The 27,400-nt window shown below is 40.4% G+C and overlaps 1 protein-coding gene across 6 annotated transcripts in view; it reads left to right on the top strand.

The window, feature by feature from the left end:
- The first annotated feature begins 2,243 nt into the window (after positions 1 to 2,243).
- The window catches only part of Ncoa6 (nuclear receptor coactivator 6), an 87,278-nt gene continuing 62,121 nt past the window's right edge, over positions 2,244 to 27,400 (top strand). For 4 of the 6 annotated variants that reach the window (XM_075962667.1, XM_075962666.1, XM_075962665.1 and 1 more), the window contains exons 1-3: positions 2,244 to 2,447; positions 22,871 to 22,940; positions 25,530 to 25,600. The gene's annotated coding sequence lies outside the window, so the exon portion shown is untranslated. The remainder of the gene's footprint in view (positions 2,448 to 22,870; positions 22,941 to 25,529; positions 25,601 to 27,400) is intronic. The other 2 variants (XM_075962664.1, XM_075962663.1) reach the window with 2 other exon arrangements.

The following is a 27,400-nucleotide window of genomic DNA, read 5'->3' as shown; positions in this document are numbered from 1 at the left end:
TATCCACAGTGGCCAAGCTATCTAATCAGCCTCGAATCCCACATAAATACTCACCTAATACCTACCCTCTACCAGACACTGTGCTATTGGCAGAGAAACAGCAGCCAAGATCATGAGTCTAGCCTAGTGGCAAAGATTATAAACAATCGAGTGCACTCAGTTGATAAATCCATGCTGCCAAGAGAACCGGTGCACGGAGAGATCATATCCGCGAGGAAGCCATGTTTGACCTGGGATGTGAAGTTTCTCTGTGTGGGAGAGAATCTCAGGCAGTGGGATCAGCATGTCCAGGGAACCAGAGGGCAGGAAAGAGGACCCAATATAGGCCTGGTGACGCAATGACCGCACCAGGGAGGAGACACATTTGCCCTTCAGCTTAAGAACAGTAATGGGACACTGAATGGGTTTCAATTTTTTTTATTACATTAAAAAAATGATTGCATGGCATTAGAGAGACAATTCGATGGTTTAGTTCCCAGCACTTACATGGAAGCTTTTACAAACATCTCTAACTGCAGTTCAAGGGATGTAATGCCCTCTTCTGGAATCCACCGGCAGACTCCAGGTATGCACATGGTACATACACATACATGCAGGCAAAACACTCACATATGTAGATAAAATATTATTAAAAATCTAATGTGTGTCTGCATGCACACATGTGTGTAGGTATGTCCATGCTCAGAGGCCAGAAGACAACTCGTGGGAGTCATTTCTCTCCTTCCATCATGTTGGTTTTTGAGGGAACTCAGTTTGTCAGGCCTGGTAAGCAAGTGCATTTCCCCATTAATCTATCTTGCCTGCCTGGGTTTCTTAATAAAAAAATTATTTTAGGGACTACAGAGGTGAGTTACAAACACTTACTACTCTCCCAGAGGACCCGGGAATTCCCAGAACCCACACAGTGCTCACAACTGCCTGGAACTCCAGTTCCAGGAGATCTGACACCTGTTCTGACCTCCACAGGCACCAGGCACACGTGTGTGGTACACATACATACATATGTGATGAACATACATATGTGCTAGGTACACATAGGCAAACCATTCACACACATAAAAATAAAAAATATCTTTAATTATTAATAGGTTTCATTATGAGATTTCCATACATTCATATCACATTTTTGGAGTTTTTTTTTTCTTTCGAGACAGGGTTTCTCTGTGTAACAGTCTTAGCTGTCCTGGAACTCACTTTGTAGACCATACTAGCCTTGAACTCAGAGATTCGTCTGCCTCTGCCTCGCGAGTGCTTGGATTAAAGGCGTGGGTCACCGCCACCTGGCCGCATATCACGTTTATATTCATCCCACATGACTTTTATTCCCCTATCCCTTTTCTCCCTTCAAATAGTTCTCACCCTGTTGCTTCTCTCTCTCTCTCTCTCTCTCTCTCTCTCTCTCTCTCTCTCTCTCTCTCTCTCTCTCTCTGTCACACACACACACATCTACATTCTGTCGAATCATTTTTAGTAAGAATGGCACACTCATATTTCTGACTGAAAAATATTACTAGCAATAAAAATAATAGGGGGGCACGCTGACGGTGGCTCCCGGACAGTGTGTACTCAATAAATATCTGCGGAAAGAAAGGATTCCAGACTCCCTCTCTTAGATGAGACAATACAACTGAGTTGTGAAGAATCCACCTGCCCCAACCGTCCCTTACAGGGGAAGAAGCTAAGATATAGAGAGGTAAAGAAAAGCATGAAGCTAAGGGGTGAAAGCTGATTTAAGTGTCTGAAGGCTCAGCCCCGCGCTAAGACAGCTTCCCTTCTTTGGGAAGCGAGGAAGCCAGAGGCCCGCCTACACTTGTTCATTCTATTTTGTGAGCACCTACTGAGTTTGCTAGGGCGGCGGGACGAACTAGAGAAATACTGATTGGCTGATAAAGGTTATCTTTATCGCCACTGTTATATATGCACCACGCTAATAATGGCATTATTAGATGGCTGTGTCAAGCGCTTTCCAAGCCTTTCCCTCATTTCCTCTGCGCAAGAAAATGCTGTTATCCCCATAGTTGGGATGAGCAAACTGAGGCGTGGAGCCATCCGCTGGGACAGCGCTGGACAGCTAACCAGACCGAGATCGGAGCCAGCACCGCAGCTCGCACGCTCGCTAGCACTCCAGCTCGCGCGCTCCACCTTGCGCGCCAGGGGACGCCTGGTCACGTGGACAGAGCCCCGCCCCTAGGGCCCGCCCCGCCCCCGCCGCGCTCCCTCCCTCTCTCCTTCCCTCCCCCTCCCTCCCCGGCCCGGTCCGGCCCATCCCCCCCCTCCCCACCGGCTCCCTGAGGCCCTGCCGGGTCGGGCTGCGGGCGGCCGGGCGCCGACGGCCAGACGGACGGGCGCACGCGAGGACGGGCGGACGGACGCGCCGAGGGCGCCGGGCACGCACGGCCCGGGCCGGCGCTGCGAGGCCCGCCCGGGAGGGCCGGGGCCGCGCTCAGGTGAGGCTACGGCGACGCTGGCCCCGTAAGGGGTGGGCCTGCTGAGAGTCCCGGGCCCGGCCGGGCTGGCTCCGTGGGGAGGAGGCGCCGCCCGGGCCCGGCGCGCGAAGATGGCGCCGGGCGGTCGTGCAGCTCGGCCCGAGTGCGGCCCGGGCCCGCAGCCGCCCCACCCGCCGCCGCGCTCGTGTCCCCGTCGCCATGTTGGGGAGCGGGCCCGGGGCCTGCGGGCGGGGCGCGGGCGGGAGCGGCGGGGCGGCGGTGGGGAGGGTGCGGGGTCCGGGCTCTGCGGGAGTGCAGGGCGGCCGGGGGTTGCGCGGGTGGCGCTGTGGCCGGGGAGCCTGCTACCGCGGGGCGTGAGGTCGGGGCTGGGGGCGCGGAGAAAAGACCCCAGGAACGAACGGGACGGGCTCTGGGGTTGGTGGGTTGAGGGGGTGGTGGGCCGTGGAGTTGGGTTAGGCCGTGCGCAGTGTTCGGAACCCCAGAGTAGCACCCAGGGGTAGGGGAGGCGGCTTGGGGACCAAGTCCTGGCTGTCAGGGCTGGAGTAGTTTTTTGCGTGCATGCACAAGAGGTGGTTGCTTAGAAATGGGGGTTGCGAACGCGAGTATCAGAGTGGGGGACTGACGCGAGAATCAATCTGGAAAGGTCCTGGCGCTGAATGGCCAGTCTTTATGGCTCCCGAGGGTCTCAAAACCTATGAGCCCCGCGGAGCCTCTTAGCCCCGTTGGAGGCAGCAACAGGAAAAGGGAAGAGCTTGACAAGGAAAGAAAAGGTGGCCGGGGTTGGATGTAGGAGCTGGACGGCAAAAGGTACAGAGAGTGGAACTGGTTAGGAACGGAGAGCACCTCCATCAACTCAAGGAGTTGTCTTTAAAAGGAGGGACCCGGCTGTTTGGGGGCGGTGACCCAAAGTGTGTTTCCTGGAAGGGGACAGCCGCTACTTAAAGAGCAGGGTCACCTGGGGAGGTCATCCGAAAGGTCTTGTTGGAGCTAGTTAAATAGTGAAGAACGAATATGTATTGACTGTGGTGGCTTTAGAGATCATGTCATGGTTCCATATCAAGTAGTGATTTTACCCTGAGACCTAGAAAGCTAGTTGATTTCCCAAGATAGAACGTTGATGAAAGGGGCTCCTGAATATGGCCTACTGCTTCCTCATTCGACACTTTGCCTTACAGGCGCTTGCTAAGTCAAATAGCTCCATATATTAGGAAGTCATTAATTTTTGTTTAAACGAGTTGGTCAGTACAAAGGCTGCGTGGGATACAAAAAAGTACAGATAATCAGTTATTGGATATTTCCTAGCTCGCCATTGGTACAAAAAACAGCATCAAGAAAGAACCTTTTTCTAGAGTTTAAAAAGATGATCCCCTTCTTCTAGATGTTTAGTGCACAGCGAAAGTACACAAAAAGCCTAAAGGGAAAAAAAGAACGATGAATAGAGACCTAGGGTCCCTATCCTTTTCACTTTAATTGGAGTTTTGTTATAATAGGGGATTCAGAGTTTAAATGGATACGAGATAAATCAGCCAGTGATATATAGTTGATTTATGTCCCGGAGTTTTGCATCTACAATTTCAACCAATCTCTGATTGGAAACATTCATTTGAAAACATTGGATCTGTGCTAAACATACAGGTTTTTCTTGTTGCTATTATTTTTTCTTGTTATTCCCTAAACTAATCAGCTTAAAAACTGTTTACACGACATTTACATTTTATTGGGTATTACAGGTATAGGGGATATGCAAATACCATATCACTTTATATAATGACTTTAATATCCTAGGAGGTCCTAGAATCCATTGACAATATAAGACCCCACATAATTAAAAATAAAACAAACCTTAGAAGCCAGGCCTGGTGACTCACATCTATAATCTCCTTGCATAGGAGGCTGAGGCAGGAGAGCTTTAAGTTTGAAGCTGGACTGGGTTATAGAGTATAGGCCCAGTCTCAGGAGAAGAAAAAAAGACTTTCAGGGGTTGACATTGTACTTAAATGGTAGAGTGTCTGCCTAGCATACAACATAAGGTCCTTAGCTTTATCCCCACCTCAAAAGGGGTAGGGAGGGACTTTTAATCAAAAGAATTTGTAAGGATTTTCAACACCATGTGTATATTTAGTAAGAATTCTTCTGAGTCTAATGCAGAGAGGTAGGATCTTATGTGTGTTATGGTCTTTGTAGCATAGATCTCTCAAAGTAATATTTTTAATTGTATAAAATAAACTACATTGATTACAAATAAAAAGTTACATTAAAATGGTATAAAATTATTTATGCTGTTGTATCTTGTGCACATACCCTTTTAGGAATGTGGTAGGGATCAAACTCAGGGCCTTCTCAATCTAGGTAAGCACTGTAATACTGAACTGTCTCCCTTGCACCCTGTGTGTGTGTGGTATGTGTGTGGAGTATGTGTATATGCATGTGGAGACCAGAGGCTGATTCTGGGTGTCTTCCTTGATTGCTTTTCTATCTTATGATTTTTTTACCTTGACATTTTATTCTCTGTTCTTTAGTTATTTGTATATGTGTGTAGAAATCTGAGGACAACTTGGGATCACTTCTCTTTTTCCACTTCTGTGGGTCTGCCAGATTGAACTCAGGTCATCAGGCTTGACAGCTAGTACCTTTACCTGCTGAGCCATTTTACAGTCCCAGCCATTTTATTTTTTGAGACAGGGCCTCTTGCTAAACCTGGAACTTAGTGATTCAGCTGGGCTGACTAGCCAAGGGGCTTCAGAGATCTGCTATTCTTTACCCTCCAGCGGTGGAGTTACAGATGTGCACTGTAGGACTAGGTTGCAGACTTCGGTCCTTATGCCCTTGTGGGATAAGCACTTTACCAACTGAGCCGTCTTCCAAGCCCTATATATACTCTGATACCAGCACGTTTAAAAAATAAGATCTAGTGGTGGTCTGATAACTTTAATGTCAAAGACATGTAACTTGAATAAGGTGGTGCATGGTATTTGCAAGTATGGTCAGAGACAAGATGAGAAAGGGTGTTAAAGACTTAACTGAGGAGTTTAGCCTGAATCCTCTTCAGGTGAGGAGACAAGACTTTCGAGAGGAGTAGTATATGATAAAATTTAATTTTTAAAAGATGAATGGATGTTCTTTGTGTGTATGGGTGTGCGCATGTGTGCTCATACATGTAGAGCCCAGAGTTCAATCTCCATTGTCATTTTCTAGGCACTGTTTAACTTGGCATTACATTCATGTCTGTCTATTAGTCAATCATCCATCCGTCTATCCATCTATCCATCTATTCCTCTATCAGCTGGGCCTTTTGATGGCCTGGAATTTGCCAAGTAGGGTTGGCTAGTTGCCTAGCAAACCCCAGGATTCTGCCTGGCTGCCTTTTCTGCACTGGGATTTTAAGCATGTGCCACTGTACCTGTTGTGTTGTTGTTATTGTTTGTTTGTTTTAATTGGTTCCTGGGGTAGAACTTAGGTCCTCATGCCTGGAAGACAAGAACTTTAAAGACTGAGCTAGCTTCCCAGCACAATGGGGATGTTCTTTTGAGATATGGGCTATAGACTGAAGAGAAAGGAAAGAAATAATAAGGTCCTAAATTAAGGTCTGGAGAGTGGACATTGATCAGAGCTAGACATTCCAGGTGTTGATAACTGATACTGTGAATGATAAGGGAGCATTTTAAAACTCTGGCTTAGATGATTATCAAAGACATTTTTTTTTCAGTGAAATAAAGATAAATGGGAAATTGTCACAGATAATAAGTTAGAGGGTGTTGTTGTTTTTACCATTCCAAAACTGTTAAGTGTAGTATGGTTATGTACTATATACTATGTGTGTGTGTGTAAGTTATATGTGTGTGTGTAGTATAATTAGAAAAATTAGAGGTGTCAGCTGACATAAAAAGTAGAATAATATGCAAAAAGTATTCCTAGAGTATAAGATTATAGCTTCCTACATTAAGATTCACCAAACTAGCTCATAGGTCAACCACTTGTTTTTGTAAAGGATGTTTCATTAGAGTACAACCATACTTGCTTACATAACATCTATGGCTGTAGTGCTTCCAGTGACAGAATTGAGCCGTGGTGACAGACTATATCCGTTCACATAGCTGAAAATATCCTTTTACAAATGTTTGCAAACACTTGATCTACTTTTGATGTGTTAGATGTTCAACCTTTACTTTGCTATCCACTTTCTATACTGTGGAGAATTACATCTTGCTTCTGCTCTTCTGGCTGGATTCCCCTCCTGCTCTGTATGCCTGCAACATGACATAGACCCTTGAATTTACTTATTGTTCAATGGCAGCAAATTGACTGTTCTGGGGTTTGCTGAGTGGGTTAACTGTGGTAGGGTTAGGTTTACACCCAGCTGAGGCTTGTTCTGTTAGATTATATATTGTCATATTGTATTTTTAAGTGTTCCTTTACATATTCTAATTATTAACCCTTGCATATAGGTACTACAGATGTCATTTCCAAAAGTGGGAGGGTGCTGGACAGGTTGCTCAGTGGTCTAGAGCACTCATCCATTGCCCTCTTCTGGTCTCCATGGGCACTGGATACATGTGGTACATATACATTTATTTATTTACACATAAAATAAAAGTATTTAAATAAATAAAATGAATCCGTTTAAGGTTGCTAAAAGCTTGGAATATTACTATCAACATTATCAATCTTTTCTTCCTCCAAGATTTTTTAAGTTCCTGTGTATATTATCTTCTGGAATCTCAACTGTTTTGCCCTATTAAGGCATTAAAACATTAGTTTACATCTCTGATCCACTTTTTGTGTGGGATGAGGCAAGGTGCAGTTTCATTATTTTATCTGTATAATCAGTGATCTCAATAGCAAATATTGAATAGCACTTGCTTTCAAATTGTAAACTTTTCAGTGGAATCTGAGGTCCCAATTTCAGCTTTTCTGTTTACTAATTGTATGACCTGGAACAGATTTATGAGCTTTGTGCCTTAGCTTCCTCCTCTTTAAAATAGAAATAATAGTACTTTATTAGAGTTGTTTAAAGGATAAAATAATTCCTATAACACATATAACAGTGCCTGGCATCTACAAAATGTTCAATAAATGTTAGCTGCTATTTATTTTTACTGTTCATTCTATTTATTTTACTTGACACAGAGTAGGGACTCACCATAGTTAAGCAAATTGTCACATATATTTGTCTCTCAGGTTAATTCAGTATGATTGAGAGCTAGGCAGAGATGATCGAAAGGAATTTCTTGGTAAAGTCTTTAAAATTTTACACAAACTTCTGAATTTCCGACTTGTCTTGAAAACTTGGAAGAGCTCCAAGCTCATATTCTTTCATAGAAAAGCTCAGTAAAACTTGTAGGCAGATGTATTTTCCAGTTCTTCATGCTCTGCAGAACTTTCGCTTCATTTTATGTTCTATAAACATTTGATTTTCTGATTCTTTTTGGAATTTTGGATATTGTCTCTCTTAACCAAGAAAAAGCAAATGGGATGTGGTCGGAATGACTGAAGATAAGCGTGGGTTTATGGGCAGGTTAAATATTAAAATATATTTAAAAGGCTGAGCTATACTTGAACACAGTGAATAAAACGAGATTTTAATTTATAAGATGAGGTGACTGACTTTCATTCAGTTCAGCTCCCTGGGTTTTTAGGCATCTACTGTGCTTTGGGTACCGTGCTGTTAGGGGTTACCACTTTGGTGCTAGCCAGCTTTATGAAATATCAAAAGAGGTCTTTATACTTGTGATATGGAGCTGCTATCTTAACAGTTCCACAAGAGAGAGGAAGCAGGAATTCATTTTTCGAACATTTTATTAAGAACTACCATGTATGCTGCAAACTACACTGCAGAGTCTATGGGATACCAAGATGAATATAGCAGAATTTGTGTGATGAATATCTGTAATGTATTGTGGAACTGAGCCTCAAGAATTGTGAGAATCTTAATATGTGGAGATGATACACTGTTTTACAGACTGATGAATCATGAATATAGTGGTGTATGCTTAAGGGATGGCAAGAGTCTAGTTTGGGGCTTGTGAGACAACTCAGCAGATAAAGACTCTTACCCAAGTTTGATTGCCAGAACCCACCTTAAAGTAGGAGAGAATTGACTTAACAAAGTTGTCCTCTAACTTACACATAGACCAAATAAAAATAAAGAGTTCAATTTATCTGAAAAACAGGGTGTTACACTGAGTTTTTGGAGATAAGACCCAAATTGAAGATTGAATGGCAGCCACAGTGATAGGTAAAACTTAGGTAGGGCTCATATTTTGCATGCTTACTATTTGCTAAATAGGTGATGAGCATTTTGCAAGTTATATTTTATTTATTCTCATAATAACTTAGTGAAGAAGCCTCCAGTTTTTAAAATTCCTTTTTATAGACTAAGCAAGAAATATGGGTAACGATTGATAATAAATTTGCATTTGGGCAGTCTAGTTGCAAAGCCGGTGTTCCTAGTTTGTGCATTTTCTTACAGACCATGGAAGGCTTTTTTGGTTGTGTTTGTTGTTGTTTTGTTCTGTTTTAAGACAACTTCTCTCTACGGAGCCCAAGTTAGTGTTGAATTTGAGATACTCCCTTCTCTCCAGAGTGCTGGGATTACAGGTTTATTTCACACACCTGGTTTGTGGTAGACTTTGAATGTTGTGTTTTTTCTTGTTCCAGGCGGGAGAGTTTGGCTTGATTGACTAAACAGTAGGACTCCATCAAAAATTTTAGTGTTGTAATGAAAGCTGTCAGGAAAAAGAAGCCCTGTTGTGAAGTCCTGGATCAATATGGGAAGAAAGGGAAGTGATGGAGCTGGTTTATGCCTTCTCTGCTCATTAGATTGGTTGCTTCTTGAGGGCTGGGCTGGAGGTTGCTCCTACATTATCCCCTTCCTTGCCATTGGCTCCAGTGTCTACCTACTGTATAATCTAGCATATTTTATCTACTTTTAAATAGTTGATCTTTTCTACTTTAGTTTATTCTAAAAAAATACATATAGTGGGTGCCTAGGAGTTCAACAAATATTTGCTGAGTTAATTAATAAACTTCTAGGCCCACAGCAATGGCTCAGCAAGGAAGAGTGTATATTGTTCTAAGTTTGATTTCCAGCACCCACATCAGGCAGCTCATAACTACTTGCAACTCCATTTCCAGGAGATCTGAACAGCCCTTTGAGCTAGAGAGAGAGAGAGAGAGAGAGAGAGAGAGAGAGAGAGATAAAATAACTAGTAAAATATTTAATAAATGTCTACAGCCATAAATGGATAAGTACATAAAGGGAATAAACTCTATTGGTAGAAGGAGTAATGGCAGCCATATAGTTTGATATGCTATATTTATATATAAACCAGAACACATAATTGTGAGGGATTTTCTGTTCTGTATCATTAATTAATAGTGAACAGCTAATAATATTAACTTGTGTCCGTTAATAATACTAATGATCACCAACTTTGAAGGGCACTTATACTGTAAATAGGTATTTATGTTCAGTGTACAACTTTGGCATTCCCAGTATGCACGCAGAGTCAACAAAGTTCTCATTAACCATCTCTTTTACTAATACTAAACCTGTTGAATATTTATTTCACACTGCCCATTTATTTACATTTTTTAAAGATCAAACAAAGGGGGCTGGAGAGATGGCTCAGAGGTTAAGAGCATTGCCTGCTCTTCCAAAGGTCCTGAGTTCAATTCCCAACAACCACATGGTGGCTCACAACCATCTGTAATGGGGTCTGGTGTCTTCTTCTGGCCTGCAGGCATACACACAGACAGAATATTGTATACATAATAAATAAATAAATATTGAAAAAAAACATTTAAAAAAGTTCAGACAAAGGTCTCACAGGAGGACATGGTGAATTTGTGAATCAGATTACTATTTGGGAAATTGTTCATTAGGTTAAGTCCCTACCTATATTATTAATTTTTAAATTACATTTATTTATTAATTTATTGTGTGTTTGTTTGTGCACATGTGATCATGTTTTCTTGTACCACGTGGGTCTCGAGGATTGGATTTAAGTTGTTGGGCTTGGCAACAGTTGCCCTTGCCTGCTGAGCATCTCACCATCTCCTTTTCCATATTTATTTAATGTTATATGAAAGTAACTCTGGTTTTTCTATAAAATATAGACTTAAAGTATTTAAACAATTGAAGAAATTTAAAAGTATCATTGTTACCCACCAAATGTCAGCAAAGCTGAGAAGATTTTTTAGGTAGACTGCATTTTATTAAACTAAGAAAAAAATCAAACCTAGGTGCCATAGCTCATGCCTGTAACCCTAATACTCAGGAGCCTGAGGCAGGAGGATTCCTGTTTCCTATCAAACGTGACCTAGATTGTGAGAAGAGAGTAAAGAAAATCAAGTAGTTTCCAAATAATGTATTTTTAAACATCTTTTTCCATTGTGGACATTATCTAAGAGCAATATGTGTACATATCAATATTCTATGTATTGACATGGTAAGCAGCTGTAAATCTAGAAATGTCCCTAAGAAATAGTGTCTTTGCCTGGAATGTAGCTCAATGGAGAGTGACTGTTGTGAGTGTTCCGGGGTCTGGTTTGGGTACCCAGCACCAAGTAAACAAAAAATAAGAATTTCAGTAGAAAAATTTTGTGTTGTGTTTAACTTGTCAGCATGTGTGGAGATGATGCATTCAGAACCATTCAGATGAAAATAAGTGTGTTGGGGGTTGGGAATGTGACTTCTAGTCGGTATATATTAAATGCATGCCAGGTATTGAGAACTGTCCACAGGTATGAGTATATTTGGGCTTCAGTATCTGTGGAGGATTTATTTCAGACTCTCTTGGATACCAAAACTCATAGATTCTCAAATTCCCTATAGAAAATGCTGTCCAGACAAATGGTGGTGGCTCATGCATTAATCCCAGCACTCGGGAGGCAGAGGCAGGCGGATTTTTGTGAGTCTGAGGCCAGTCTGGTCTACAGAACGAATTCCAGGACAGGCTCCAAGACTACAGAGAAACCTTGTCTCAAAACAAAACAAAACAAAACACATCAAAAAAAAATGAAGAAAGAAAAAAAAAGAAAATGCTATCCTATTTGCATTTAACCTCTGTATCCTGTATTTTTGGAATTACCTTATCTCTAAATTATTTATACTACCTAATACAGTATGAAATTGAAAAAAAAATGAAATTTATGCTCTGGCAATGCTGAAGCTTACATGGGAAGCTCATATTTGGGCGGTTCTGTTGAACTTGTTCATATTGGGTTTCATGGTCTAAGTTGATGAGGATGACTGACCAAGTTTCTTCCTCTCATACAGTATGAATACTATATAATTAGTTATATTGTATTGTTTAGAGAGTTAGAAAAAATCATTACAAATGTAATTTTCTATTTTTTAATGCAGTATCCTTAGGTACAGAAGGCCATCAATAGTTTCTGCTTTCCAGGAAAAGTTCTGTAGAAAGGTCCTGTGAACATAAAAGGAGAGAAAGAGAGTCACAGCACTTGGTAGACTAAGGCAGGAGAAGGAAGTACTACAAGCTTGGAGCTATTCTAGGCCATATAGTGAGTTCCAGTTCAGCTGTACTACATCATAAGACTGTCTCTGGATACAAAGCAACACAGTGCTGTGGGAATTTGGAAAATAGATCACTTCTTGGAAAGTTAAGGGAAGGCGCTATGAAAAAGGTGGCATATTGGTTTTCCTGGGCTTCAGTTACAGAGATGCTAACTCAGTGACTTAAAACAGCTAAAGTTTGGGGGCTGGAGAGATGGCTCAGTGGTTAAGAGCATTGCCTGCTCTTCCAAAGGTCCTGAGTTCAATTCCCAGCAACCACATGGTGGTTCCCAACCATCTGGAATGAGGTCTGGTGCCCTCTTCTGGCCTTCAGGCATACACGCCAACAGAATATTGTATACATAATAAATAAATAAATATTTAAAAAAAACAGCTAAAGTTTATTCTCATGGTTTTGGAGGTCAAAACTTAGGCTAGACTCTGAACTTAGGGTGCCAACAAAGTCGTGATTCCTCAGACTCTGGTAAACTCCTTCTACCTTTCTGCTTTAGCCTCAGAATGCCAGGATTAGAGACTTGTGCTATCCTACACAGCTAACGTCAGTTTTTGGTGCTTCTTGTTTGCCACCACATCACGCTAGTCTCTTCCTTTGTAGTCACGTGGAGCTATTCCAGTGTCTCTGTATTCAGATGTCCTTCTTAGAAAGACAAGAATCATTGGATTAAGAGCCTCCTCTGATACCACCACATCTTAACAAGTTTCCTATTTCAGATTAAGTCCCTTTCTGAAAATAAAGACTTAAACAGATCGGAGGACACAATTCATCTCTTAATACGTAGCACTTGAGATAACACAGAGCTAGTAAATTAAATTTTACTAAATAGACCAGCAATACAGTTCAGTAGATAAAGGTACTTTCTGCTTTCCACAGAGTTGTCCTCTGACCTCCACGTTTACAGCATGGTACGTATGTCTCACACACATCATGAACACATATACACAATCAAAACCTTTACAAAACAAATAGATACAGATAAGATTGTAACAAGAGGGGAGATGAATCAATGGATGCCAGGTATAAAAAGGATAAAGTGTGGGTAATTAAACGGTGAGCTGTCTGCTTGCTGGTGTGTGGAGTTGTGGAGAAAGGAAGCCAGAGCAGCTTGTTGGTGGCAAGGGTACCATGTCTAGGACATTTCCATGTTGGTGACTTTGGTGGCTGGACAGTATTTGGGAGCTGGGTGTCACTGCAGAATTTTTTAAATAGTGGGTGGTGATTCAAAATTTGGGTAACTGATTCAAATTTTAGGGACAGTTATCAGGAAACACCCTGAATTAAAACAGAGGATCAGTGATTTAACACATCCATCATTTGTTCATGCCATTAATTCTTCATTAGGACAGTCCAGAAGTAGCCCTTCTTATAAAGAATAATAGCCCAGAAAACCTTGAGGATTTTATGATGCCTCTTTCTCTTGGTCAGTCATCTGTGGGCACTAGGAAGTAGCTTTTCAGGGTATCTAAATCAAAAGCTTGTCTGTGAGTTTAGGCATTGATAACCATATTGGTTTCATTTTCTTTTTTCTTTTTTTAAAAATTTATTATGTATACAATATCCTGTCTGTGTGTATGCCTGCAGTCCAGAAGAGGGCACCAGACCCCATTACAAATGGTTGTGAGCCACCATGTGGTTGCTGGGAATTGAACTCAGGACCTTTGGAAGAGCAGGCAATGCTCTTAACCTCTGAGCCATCTCTCCAGCCCCTGGTTTCATTTTCTTGCAGATTTTTCTTCAGACTTCTCTTTGCTCTCCTTTACTTCTTGTTTTTTTCTCTAAACCTGTTCAGCCTTTCCATATTCTTTAAAAGCTCTGACTGATGTGGGTTAGAGTGACGGCTTGGTGATTTCAGAGTTCTCTTGCTGCTCTTCCAGAGGACATAGATTCAGTTCCCAGCACCCATATAGAAGCTCACAACTGTTCATAACCTAGTTTCAGTTCCTCTTTTGCTTCCGTGGGCATCAGGCACACATGTTCTGCACATAAATAACATTTAGGCAAAACACTCAAACACAAAAATTTTAAAAATATATCTGTCTAATGGAAACATGTAAAAAAAACCACTGTACTATTCGAAGTAATGATAAGATCCCCCTGTGCGTGTGTGTCGTGCACACACATGTAAGCATACTTGTGTGTACTATGTGTGTGCTCATGGTTGTGAGTGTACATATAATACATGCAGGTGTATGTGTCCATGTGAAAGCCAGAGGTCAAATTGGGTATCTTCTTTGATTGCTCTCCACTTTACAACCACTACGACTATTTTAAGACGGGGTCTCTAACCTAATGTGAAACTCACAGGTTGGCTAGACCAACTGGCCAGTGAACCCCAGGGAATCTTCTTCTTTCTGCCTCCTAGCACTGGGATTATAGGTGTATTACTTTTCTGTTGTTATAATTTCACCATGACCAAGGCAGTTTATAAAAGGAAGCATTTAATTGAGCTTAGGTTTCAGTGGGTTAGAGTCCATGTTATCAGAGCAAAGGCATCATAGCAGGAAGAGCTGAGAGCTCACATCTTGAACCTGAAATAGGAGGCAAGTAAACAAGCTCTAAATGATGTCTTTTGAAACCTCAAAGCCTGCCCCCAGTGACATACTTCTTTCATCAAAGCCCTATCTCCTAATCTTTTTTTTTAAATATTTCTTTTTTTTAAAAAAATATTTATTTATTTATTATGTATACAATACTCTGTCTGTGTATATGCCTGAAGGCCAGAAGAGGGCGCCAGACCTCTTTACAGACGGTTGTGAGCCACCATGTGGTTGCTGGGAATTGAACTCAGGACCTTTGGAAGAGTAGGCAATACTCTTAACCACTGAGCCATCTCTCCAGCCCCCCCATCTCCTAATCTTAAAACAGCTCCCAGCTAAGACTTACAAGAGACGATATTGTTCAAACCACAATAGGTGTGTGCTCATTTTTTCTTTTTTTATTTATTGAGCTCTACATTTTTCTCTGCTCCCTTCCCTGCCTCTCCCCTTCTCCCTTCAATCCTCTCCAAGGTCTCCATGCTCCCAATTTACTCAGGAGATCTTGTCTTTTTCTATTTTCTACTTCCCATGTAGATGAGATATGTAAGTCTTTCTTAGTGTTCGCATTGTTGTCTAAGTTCTCTGGGATTGTGGTTTGTAGGCTGGCTTTCTTTGTTTTATGTTTTTTTTGGGGTTTTTTTTTTTTTTTTGGTTTTTCGAGACAGGGTTTCTCTGTGGCTTTGGAGCCTGTCCTGGAACTAGCTCTGTAAACCAGGCTGGTCTCGAACTCACAGAGATCCGCCTGCCTCTGCCTCCCGAGTGCTGGGATTAAAGGCGTGCGCCACCACCGCCCGGCTTTGTTTTATGTTTAAAAACCACCTATGAGTGAGTACATGTGATAATTGTCTTTCTGTATCTGGGTTACCTTGCTCAAAATAATGTTTTCTAGCTCCATGCATTTTCCTGCAAAATTCAAGCTGTCGTTATTTTTTTCTGCTGTGTAGTACTCCATTGTGTAAATGTACCACATTTTTCTTATTCATTCTTTGATTGAGGGGCATTTATGTTGTTTCCAGTTCTGGCTATGACAAACAAAGCTACTATGAACATAGTTGAGCACATGTCCTTGTGGCATGATTGAGCATCCTTTGGATATATACCCCAAAGTGGTATTATTGGGTCTTGAGGAAGGTTGTTTCCTAATTTTCTGAGGAATCGCCACACTGACATCCAAAGGGGTTGTACCAGCTTGCATTCCCACCAGTAATGCAGAAGTGTTCCCTTTTCCCTACAACCTGTTCAGCATAAGTTGTCATCAGTGTTTTTGATCTTGGCCATTCTTACCAATGTAAGATGGAATCTCAGCGTTGTTTTGATTTACATTTCTCTGATGATTAAGGATGTTGAACATTTCCTTAAGTGTCTTTCGGCCATTTTAGATTCCTCTGTTTAGAGTTCTCTGTTTAGGTCTGTACTCCATTTTTAAATGTGGATTATGTTATCTTTTGGTGTCCAGTTTCTTGAGTTCTTTGTATATTTTGAAGATCAGACCTCTGTCTGATGTGGGGTTAGTGTAGAGCTTTTCCCATTCTTTAGGCTGTCGTTTTGTCTTGTTGACCGTGTCCTTTGCTTTACAGAAGCTTCTCAGTTTCAGGGGGTCCCATTTATTAATTGTTTCTCTCAGTGTCTGTGCTGCTGGGGTTCTATTTAGGAAGTGGTTCCCTGTGTCAATGTGTTCAAGTGTACTTCCCACTTTCTCTTCTATAAGATTCAGTGTGGCTGGCTTTATGTTGAGGTCTTTAATCCATTTGGACTTGAGTTTTGTGCATGGTGATAGATACGGGCCTATTTCATTCTTCTACATGTTGATGTCCAGTTATGCCAGCACGACTTGTTAAATATGCTTTCTTTTTTCCATTTGATATTTTTTGCTTCTTTATCAAAGATCAGGTGTTCGAAGATGTGTGGATTGATATCCGGGTCTTCTATTCGGTTTCATTGGTCCTCCTGTCTGTTCTTATGCCAATACCAGGCTGTTTTCAGTACTGTAGCTCTGTTGTAGAGTTTGAAGTCAGGGATTTTGATGCCTCCAGATCATTTTTTTTTTCTTGTAAGTTCATGATTATTTTGTCTGCCTGGTGCCAGTGCAGGTGGGAAGAAGGCTTTAATTAGATCACCTGGAACTGGAGTTACAGATGGTTGTGAGCCACCATGTGGGTGTTGGAAACTTAATCTGGATCCTCTGCAAGAGCAATAAGTTTAACCAATAAGCTATCTCTCCATCCCTCTTGCCTAACTTTTTACAAGGGTCCTAGAGATCCAAATTCAGTCCTTACACTGGAGCAAAGAGCAGAAAGATGACTGAGTCGTCCACCAGCTTTTTTCTCTTTCATGAAGCTTGTTGTATTTGTCCACGATAGGATTGTATTCAAATTGTGAATACTCATTCAAATTATGACCAATAGTGGTTCTCAAGTGCTTTTCCTTGGTTGTGTCAAGCAATTCTTGATTTTGTGTTTAAGAACAATTATCCCCATGAAATTTTAAAAATTGTGTTTATTGTAAACACAGAATTGTTATCTTATTTGTACAGGCTTTATAAACTTAATTCATACAGTTTCTTATAGTCTTTACATTTTGGGGATCTAACACAGAGCTTTCTGTATTATATATTTTTATTATTTGGTAACAGTGTTGATGCACTTTCAGTCATGTCTATGTATCTGCCATTTTTAGTGAATAAAAGATAGTAAAACTTGATTATTTGGTGTTTAAATGTTTTTTGGGTTTTTTTAAATTTCTGTTTTTGCAATTCTCAATTGCACCTTTGTAACTGTTTTTAAGCCTTTTCCTGTTTTTCTGATAGACTATATTTCCTAAAGTGATGTAAAATTAGAACAAAAGATTATTTTCGGCTATATTGTCATATTATTTTTTTTACAATGACTACCAGTTCTGTTGCCACTATCTACCAGTTAATACTGGATTTTAATATTATTTTGTTTGTTTGTTTGTTGAGACAGGGTTTGTCTGTGTAGCTTTGGTGCCTGTTCTGGAGCTAGCTCTTCTAGACCAGGCTGGCCTTAAACTCACAGAGATCTGCTGCCTCTGCCTCCCAAGTGCTGGGATTAAAGATGTGTGCCAGCACCACTCAGCTATGTATTATTTTCTTGTAGCATTGTTGCAGTGTATCACAGTTTAGTTGGGAGCTGGGTGATACTTTAAATACTTTATCATACAAATTTTCATACACATAATCCTCCTTCTGTCATAGTGCCTGTCATCTCTGTTTAACATGTTGCTATATTCTTAATGGGTTAAACTATATAAAAATAGAAACATCTTTGTGAACAGTGGTGGTGTACACCTTTAATCCAGCAGAGGCAAGCAGATCTGTGAGTTTGAGGCCAGCCTCGTCTACAGAATGAGCACCAGGACAGCCAAGGCTACACAGAGAAAACCGTATCTTAACAAACCAAAAATAAATAAAGACATCTTGATACCATACGGCAGCATGCATCTCTTACAAATACAGCATAATCAGAGTAGGTGGACTTTTCTGTCCCATCAGCCAGTTCCCAAATAACCACATGGAGACTTAATTATAAATGCTTGACTGTTAGCTCAGGCTTGTTAGTAGCTAACTCTTACATTTTAAATTCAGAGTAGAATCAATAATCTACTCTTTTATCCTATTATATCTATATAATACCCATAATCCATTGAATGGTTAAAAACCACCCACCCACCTCTTGGGAATGTGGGCATTGTGTTTTTAAATTTACTTCCTGCTGTCTGGGGGTGACGGTATCTCTAGGGGATCCTGAAAGAAAAATTTAAGTTTATTGTCAAGTCCTGGTAGAGGTAGCTGTACCATTTTTTTTTTGTCCAGTCTATGTATAGTGGGAAAGTGCCGGGCTTGTCTCAAGTGCTGGCTAGGATAGTCTGTGAGGCTGGATCATCTCACCTAGCTACCTTGAAATTGTTCTGAGCAGTTTGTAAACCAATGCTGATCGTTAAGTAGTGCTATCAGCTGAATGGCATCATATGAATCAGGTGGAGTCGTTGTGGGGCCCCATCTTCTTCCTGGAGACGTCAGAGGTTACTGTAGGAAAATTTATTGCTCATTGTGGAAAACTTAAACATTATTCATATCAAAACAAAAAGTTTGAATTTCAATAGCATATATTCAAAGAAAGGTACCATAGAGACGTAAATAGGTATGGGGAGAAGTAGAATTTTTGATAACCTTAGTCCCTAGATTTTTATTTTCCTTCTGTCCCACACCTGGTGGCTCCTAATATGAGACAGAAACTCTGAATTTTTCTTTGAACACATGCTGGATTTAGGGAAGTATAGCCACCATCCAACTCCAAAGCCAGCTTTGATTTTTAAGTGAGTCGTGACTCTATGCTGAGAAGTATTGAAATATATATGTTTAGGTAGTGAGATTTTACCCTGCAGAGGATATTGGTACCGTAAGTCAGATTTCTCTACCCAAGCTTCAGTGTTATAAAAGATTCAATATTGGCTGTGTGTAGGACCCCATTCGTCATTGGTGCTGATCTGACTTTTAAGAGCCCAAGTATCTTTTACATTCTAAGTTAGCATTTTAAAAGCAAGAGACTCAATGCGTACTTACTTGTCTAGCTTCTGGATCTGCTACTCCTATTTAAATTAATCTTTGCAAAAGGTCACTAAAGGATTCTCTTGGGCCTTATATAACCTTAGTATATGATTCAATTCTTTATCCTGATTCTTGTCCCAAGCATTCAAGGCTGCTGTATGACATAGGGACAATATGTATTCATTGTACGTAGCTTGACTATCTGAATCAGCATAAGGGCCCTCACCAAGAATTTGATCTTGGGAGGCCTCAAAACCTCTGACTCTACCTTGATGTTCAAGGGTCTTAGCCTCTTCTCTAAAACTTCTTCCACTGTAACTGTGGACCATGGTCTAATACAGCTGAGACTAATTGAAGCCAATCATGTGGAGTAACTTTATTTCTTGAAGCCCTTGTCTTTACCAACTCCCTCACATGCGGTGAACGCATGCCATAAGATACAACTGCTTGTTTAATATCTTTTAGATCTCTCATATGTATAGGTTTGCATTTACATTCTGTATATCCTTTTGGGTATTGAGTATTTGCTGGCTTTCCAGCCGTAATAATAGGATAAGTATTGGTAAGTCATCTCTGACTCTGAAATCTTTACTGTTGTCTTTTACCTGTACCTCTTTTCCTTGCTTATCAGTTCTGACAAGTTCCTTGAATGATTCAAATCTTTTTTTTTTTGTTTTTTTGATTTTCGAGACAGGGTTTCTCTGTAGATTTTTGGTTCCTGTCCTGGAACTAGCTCTTGTAGACAAGGCTGGCCTCGAACTCACAGAGATTCGCCTGCCTCTGCCTTCCGAGTGCTGGGATTAAAGGCGTCAAATCTTTTTATCACTGTCTTTTATAAAGTCTGAATCTCTTGATCTGTGAATATTTCTAATGATTTCATCAAATAATTTCTGGTTCTTATTCTGCACAAGTTTTTATATTTTTCCATTAATGATATCTTCTCACCCTTAGAGATTCTTTGGATGGAATGTAGATTGCCTTCCAGGAAGGATGTTCTATCTGCTAGCTTGTCAAAACTTTATAACAGATTTGTATTGTCAATTTCAACAGTATGAATCCTTTCAGATAATCTCTCAGTGCCATTTTGTAAGGTTTCATAATCCATTCACATGGTTTGAATTTTATCTGGGATATGAAGGTCATTATTTTCAATGGTATGAATCCTTTCTGCCAACTTTTCATTACTAGTCAGTAAAGTTGGTATCATTTCTAAAAGTTTCTCATTCTTGACTCTTATCAAACCATTTCTTTAAAGATAATAATATGAATTATCAAACTGATATCAGCTATGGCTAAGGGTGTATAAGTCCCAGGTAAGACATATACCTCTCCTAGAATTCCACCCATAATAGAAACAGAAAGATTATTAAATTCTTGGATGGGGATATTACCTGCAATTATCTTAGGAATGGTTTACAAATTGCTAAAAAAAAAAAAACATAGTTAGCAGATGACCTACCTCTGTTAAAATCCTGGGTTAGTTGAGACTTTTTAAAGTGTAATAACATTGTGGGCCAGAAAAGCCTGTGGATTTTCTAAGCAGAACTCAAAACCAAACTGAATGGAATTTTATTTAAGAGATGCAGGTCAGGGCAGCTGTACAGCAATTTCACACAGGTTGCAGGAGTCAGGGGAAAATGTGGTAGCCATGTAGGAGCCACACACACACAGGGCTGGGGACAAGTAGCTGGACTGCTGGAGCCACAGGAAACTGCGGGGAGCTGCAAAAAGCTGTATGTGTGCCCCGGGGGGTGGGAGCAAGGATGGGCAAGGCAGGAGAGGAAGCTAAGCCGGGGCAGATAGGAGCTGGAAGCACTACTGCTTTTCCTTAACCTAGGTGGCTAGGTTTGGGTTTCAGTTCCTAGAAGTGGAATTCCAATCCCAGCTCTGGCCTGGGCTGGTGACTTTAAAAGGCCTCAGGCATACTGCTTTTTCATAAATTCATGCCACAAAAGTTGGGCACCAAAATGAAGCACGATTAATAAAAACTTAGAGGGAGAAATTGGGGTTCAACCTGAAGGTCAGAGAAGTAAAACAGCCATCCACTGACTCTTACCTCTACCTCAGTCCAAAATGGTACTTTTGCCTCCAGGAATCTCAGAATGAGACTGAGACTGAGAGCTGTCTCCTCCTGTTTTATAATCCTCTCTAGGGCTGGGATCAAAGGCATGGACTTCTCGGTTTCTATGGCAACTAGTGTGGTTACTGGGATTAAAGGTGTGTGTTAGCACTACCTGGTCTGTAAAGCTGACCATTAGGGCTATTTTAACTCTGATCTTCAGGCAAGCTTTACTTATTAGAAAAATGAAATGTCACTACAAGCTCATAGAAATTGTGTCTTGCCTCAGCTCATACAACTTTGTGGGAAGACCACAAGGAGAACTCAAGGCAAAGCCACCCTGGCATGATCATTCTCTCTCTTTCTATATCACATTGTGTGTTAGTGTAGCTGGTGCTAGTCAAAGTCAGATGTGGTGGCACACACCTGTAACTTGGAAGGCTGAAGTGGGAAGAGTAAGAGCTTTAAGCTAGCCTGGGCTACACAACTAGGTTCTGTCTAAATAAATAAAGCTATGTTATTCTGAATATGGACACCAGCTGATCTTAGTATTTGAAAAATGCATACTAAGGTTAGGAAATGTTTACATGGAGTCTAGGCTTTATTTCATTTCCATGTATGGGTGGCAAAGTAGCTGTACTAGGGCACAATTGTGGGCTTGGAACATCTGTATTTCTATTTATTTGTTTCTTTGTTAGTTTTTGCAGTTGTCATAAAATAATTATTTCAGAATATAAAGTAAAGCCGGGCGGTGGTGGTGCATGCCTTTAATCCCAGCACTCAGGAGGCAGAGGCAGGCAGATCTCTGTGAGTTTGAGGCCAGCCTGCTAGTTCCAGTACAGGCTCAAAGAAACCCTGTCTCGTAAAACCAAAAAAAAAAAAAAAAGAATATAAAGTAAATGCTAAATTAAGATGTATGATGTTATCAACGTATTTATAATTTTAAACAGAAGAGCACTGATATGGACTGTATGGGCAAGCTGGGACAAATCAGCTAACTAGTGAGACTCCAATGCATGATAGAAATCTTTTAGACTTTCTATATTTTACAAATACATACAGCCCTTTCTCTCTCTCTTCCTCTTCTTTCCTTTCCCCTTCTCTCCCTTTACCTTCTCCTGTGCCCTTTCTCCTTTTCTCTCTTTTGAGATAGTCTCAAAAGAGTTCTCAGGCTAGCCTAAAATACATTGTATAACCCAGGCTGTCCTCAGTGTGTCTGTATTTTAAGGATGTTGATTGAAATATAATATTCATTAGGAAAAATGCACAAACCATAAAGAGCATGACTTATAAAATGAACTTAACTCTATAAGTAACTATTATACAGCTGTTTTGAAAATACCTTGATCCCAGCACTTGGGAGGCAGAGGCAGGCGGATCTTTGTGAGTTCGAGACCAGCCTGGTCTACAAGAGCTAGTTCCAGGACAGGCTCCCAAACCACACAGAAACCCTGTCTCGAAAAACCAAAAAAAAAAAAAAAAGAAAAAGAAAATACCTTGAACATTCTTTCTGATAATAAAGTTTATTTGCTAAAAAGACCACTGTACTAAAGGACTATTCACCATTTCTTTTACACCTCTTTCTAGAATAAATTAACAAAAATAGTAATATATGGAATTAGGCTGGTCATCAACATTTACTTAAGATCTGTTTACTGGGTTTATTTAGTCTTTTCTGATGTTTCTCTTCTTCTTCTTTGTTCTTTCCCCCTTTTGTCTAGGTCCTGGGAGGAATGGAGAGGGGTCCTATTGACTACCTTCTCTGAAAGTGGTCAGAGAGTTCTTAAACAGGTCTGTCAAATCTGGAATACAAATAAAAGTTGGATTTTTTTTGAAAGACTTAGTTTCAACTAAAAGGATTGAATTAAGAATAAACTTTTAGGTTTTTTTTTTTTTGTCACTACAGTTAGGCAAGCATTAAACCACTGACCTATCTCTGGGTCCATATACTTTACTCAAAATTTTTAATTTATGATACATGTATGTATGTGGTAGTATGTGAATGCCATGGTGTATGCATGGAGGCTGGAGGTGGGAGTTATTGCTCTCCTCCTACCATCTGAGTTTCGGGGAGATTGAACTCAGATCATCAGGGTTGGCAGCAAGTGCAGCTGTTTTCTTTACCTGCTATGCCATCTCACTGGCTAAACTTTACCGTTTTAAACGAAGTTATTTTGACCTCAGTTTACAACAAAATATTTTACTTCGGTAAGCTGCATTTGGCATGTAGGTTTACTAGTTATCTGTTTGATAGAAAAGCATTTGGCCATGTGGGGGTCAGCCTATAATCCCAGCACTTGGCTGAGGCAGGAGGATCATGAGCCTGGGTACATACTGAGTTCCGGGCCAGTCTGTACTACATAGGAAGACCATGTCTCAAAAAAAGTCACCACCAACAGAGCATGTTGAGTCATGTCTTTATCAATTGTGTCAAATATATGAAATACAGATGATTTTTTTATTGGTTTTATGGGAGGAATCAATAATAGATAAAGAGGTGAACTTACCAGCTGTGTATGATTTTGGAAGGGAATACAAGCATAGATAAAATCTCCAAAGTCAATTATTTATTTGCCCCTTTCTGATGGTCTTAGAATTCCCAACAAGCTGCCTTACAGGTCTCAGAAGGTCTAGTGTCTTTGTCATCACCAATCAGCTTTATCATTATGCAGATACAAGCTTGTCTTTACATTGGAATCCCCTGGTATTCTTGAGTTTTTGATCATCGCCTGTGCCCATTTTTAGACACAGTAATCGGTTCAAATTGTTGATCTTTTTATTTTATTTATAAACACATGCCCATATAACTTTCATGCCTACACATACCTCCCACCCCCATCATTTGCCTTTTCTTTCATTGTGGTGCTGGGATTTGAAGGCAAGGCCTTGCTTGTGCTGGGTGAGAGAACTCCCTCAGCCCTGAGATTTGCTTTTCTGTTGGTGATAATGATAGCAGGTGGGTTTTCCTCCCTTATATTGTCATTTGTTTTAATTTCCTGCCTTTTTTCTTGAAGAATTTTGTTTTGTTTTGAGACAAGATCTTACTGTGTAGCCTTATCTGGCCTGGAACTTGTTTTGTAGACCAGGCTGGCCTTGAACTCCAGCCTCTTGAGTGCTAGAATTAAAGGTGTCTGCCACCATGACCAGCCATTCGTTTGTATTTGTCAGTCTTAGGGGGTTTTAGATTTTGAGTCATTAAATAAACCTTTCCCACTTGAAGTTACAAATATTTGTTCTGTGCTTCTGTAATATTAAAATGTAGAGTTTCATCTATTATATTTGAAGTTTTTGGTCTGTTTGGGGTTATCTTATTGTGTAGCAGGAGAAATTCAATTAGTCTCCCATCCACTTACATAAGTTTTCATAGTAATTTAACTATTGAGAATATGACATGTGTCAATGTTCATTAATGCGCATATATTGATTGCATGTATGTTGTCTATGCATGTGAAAGATAGAGCATAGCAATCTTCTCTCCTAGATAGAAGCCAGAGAGGACTTTGGATGACACTCTCCACCTTATTCCTTTGAAAAAAAGCCTCTCAGAACCTGGAGCTAGACTGGTAGCCAGCAAACCACATTGATCCCCATGTCCACCCCACCGTGCTGTTAGAGTGCCTGTGCACACATGGCCATGCCCAGCTTTTCATATTGTGCAAGGGATTTGGATTCCAATTCTTGGCCTACATAGCAATGACTCTCTGTGTGTGGAGGCTGCTTATTCATTTCCCGGCCACCCAGACCCAAAATAATCACACAGAAACTATATTAATTACAACACTGCTTGGCCAATAGCTTACTCTTCTTTTGAACTAACCCTTACTTCTTAAATCAACCCGTTTCTATTATTCTGTGTATCTCCACTAGGCTGTGGCTTACCAGTGCCAGCATGTTACTCCTTCAACAGCTACATGGCGTCTCCCATCTCCCTGATTCCACCTTCTTTTCTCCTTTATCTCTGCTTGGAATTCCTGCCTTGCTCTATTCTGTGCTGCCATAGGCCCAAAGCAGCTTCTTTATTAACCAATGGTAATAAAACATATTCACAGCATACAGAGGGGAATCCCATATCACCTCTCACTCACTGAGCCTTTCCCCAGCCCTTATTAACGTGTTTTAATCTGATAGGACTTAATTCCATTCTCTATTTTGATTTTTCAGTTTTCCTACAAACCTTAGAATCAGGTTGTTTTATATAATAAATTATTAAGTTATAAATTAAATTATAAATTCACACATGTGAATCCTCACCTATGAGGGTACTATTTTATCCATGTCTTAAAAAATTTTGTCCTTCGTGAGTATTTTTAAAAATTTTTATGTATACAAATATTTTACCTTCCTGCTTGTATGTATTTATGTGCACCGTGTATGTGCCAGGTGCCCAAAGAAGTCAGAAGAGGGCTTCAGATCCCCTGGAACTACAGTTGTGGATGACTGCAAGCCACCATGTGAGTGCTTGGAATCAAACCCGATTCCCCTGCAAGAGCAACAATGAGCTATCTCTTCAACCTCCTTCATAAATATTTTTAGGTTTTCTTTTTATATCTTGACCTTTCTTTTTAGTTATCTTAAAAATTTTAACTTTCTTGTCACTACTAAAAATGAGATCTTACCCCACATGTTGATAATTACATAGGTAATAAATGCTGTTTTTTCTATATATTAATTTTGCACCACTCTGCTTTGTTAAATTTTATTATCTGTCCTTTGCTTGATTTTCAAGTATACTAGTCTGTCATTTTCATTAGTTTTATATTCTTTCCAATTTTTAACCTTTATTTCTCATTTCATTTTACTGATTTTATACATCTGTGCTCCTGACTTCACTGATATACTCCTCTCCTCCTCCATAAAGCTGCTGCTGACTCATGCTTGTTTTCTGTGTGTGGTGCTTCTTCCTTGAATTACACACTAGCCCTCACTTTTGTGCTGAGAAAATAAATTTTTATCATGTTAAGGAGGCTTTTTTTTTTTTTGAGACGGGGTTTCTCTGTGTAGCCCTGACTGTCCTGGAACTAGCTCTTGTAAACCAGGCTGGCCTTGAACTCACAGAGAAAAAAGCAGGGGTGGGTACTAGGGAAAATAAGTTTAGTGGCAAAATAAAATGTGTGTATAAAATCCTAGATTTAGAACCCAATACTGGGGACATGGGTAAGTTACATCAGTGGAGATGACCACATAACATCTTCCCTCAGTTTCCTGATACCAAGTTTGCTTTGAATTCTAATAACAGACTTCACTTGGCCATGGTGCATTATTATTCTTTTAAAGAACTACCAGATTCCGTTTGGAATTTGACTTAAAGTCTTACACACCAGTGTAACTAAGGTTGATGTGTAGCTTTCTGCCTCCGAATCGTGTTGACTTTGAGTGTTTATATTTACTTCATAAAGTGAATTGAGGGGCTGGGAAGATTGCTTATTCAGTAAAGGTGCTTGCTACCAAGCCTGATTAACTGCATTCAGTCACTGGGACCCACAGAGAAGTGGAAGGAGAGAACCGACTCTGAAGTCGTCCTCTGATCTCCATATGAGCACAGTGACATGAGTATGCCCACATACATGTAAAATAAAATAAATGTAATTTTACAAAGAATTGAAAGTTTTCCTGTATACTGTGTGCTCTGGAACAACTTCAGGTCATTAGATTTCTGTGATCTGTAAAGTATTGTTTTTCATTCCACTTGTGTATGGTGCTTAGGGGTGACTGGGATCCTGTAGGTGGTCATGGTGGAAGCTTGAACTATGAAGAGGTGAGAATGAAAAATCTGTTTCATATTGACTTGGTTCATCTGGATCAAGACTTCAGGGAGTCTGATACCAGGTGGTTTATTCTCAACAAATTGAAACATATTATAATTTGGGGGAAAGTTTCCTGGTGTGATACAATCCCTGGAAGGAAAATAATTACATTGAAACTTAACTCAGCTTAAAGGCCTAAGGGTTTGGCCTGGTTTTAGTCATACAAATAGCATAGAGATCATTTAGGCAGCTCTGGTCCTGGTTGTGGGAACCTAGGGGGAGTCCCTGGCTGTACAGAAAATATAAGGGCCATTTAGACTACTGGGTATCTCTGGTCCTGGTTGTAGGATTTGGGGGAGCCCCTGGATGTGAAAGTCATTTAGATTACTAGCCAACTCCAGCCCTAGTTGTAGGAGCTTGTTATGACCTGGCCCAACAGATAATGCAGATTACCAGGTTATTAAGCACTTCCAATTCCCAGCTTTCTGGATGGAAAAAATAAGTTTT

This window comes from Microtus pennsylvanicus, chromosome 2 (genome assembly GCF_037038515.1).
Source record: "Microtus pennsylvanicus isolate mMicPen1 chromosome 2, mMicPen1.hap1, whole genome shotgun sequence".
NCBI lineage: Eukaryota > Metazoa > Chordata > Mammalia > Rodentia > Cricetidae > Microtus > Microtus pennsylvanicus.
The sequence above is the reverse complement of the archived record's forward strand: the minus strand, read 5'-3'. Positions and strand labels throughout refer to the sequence as shown.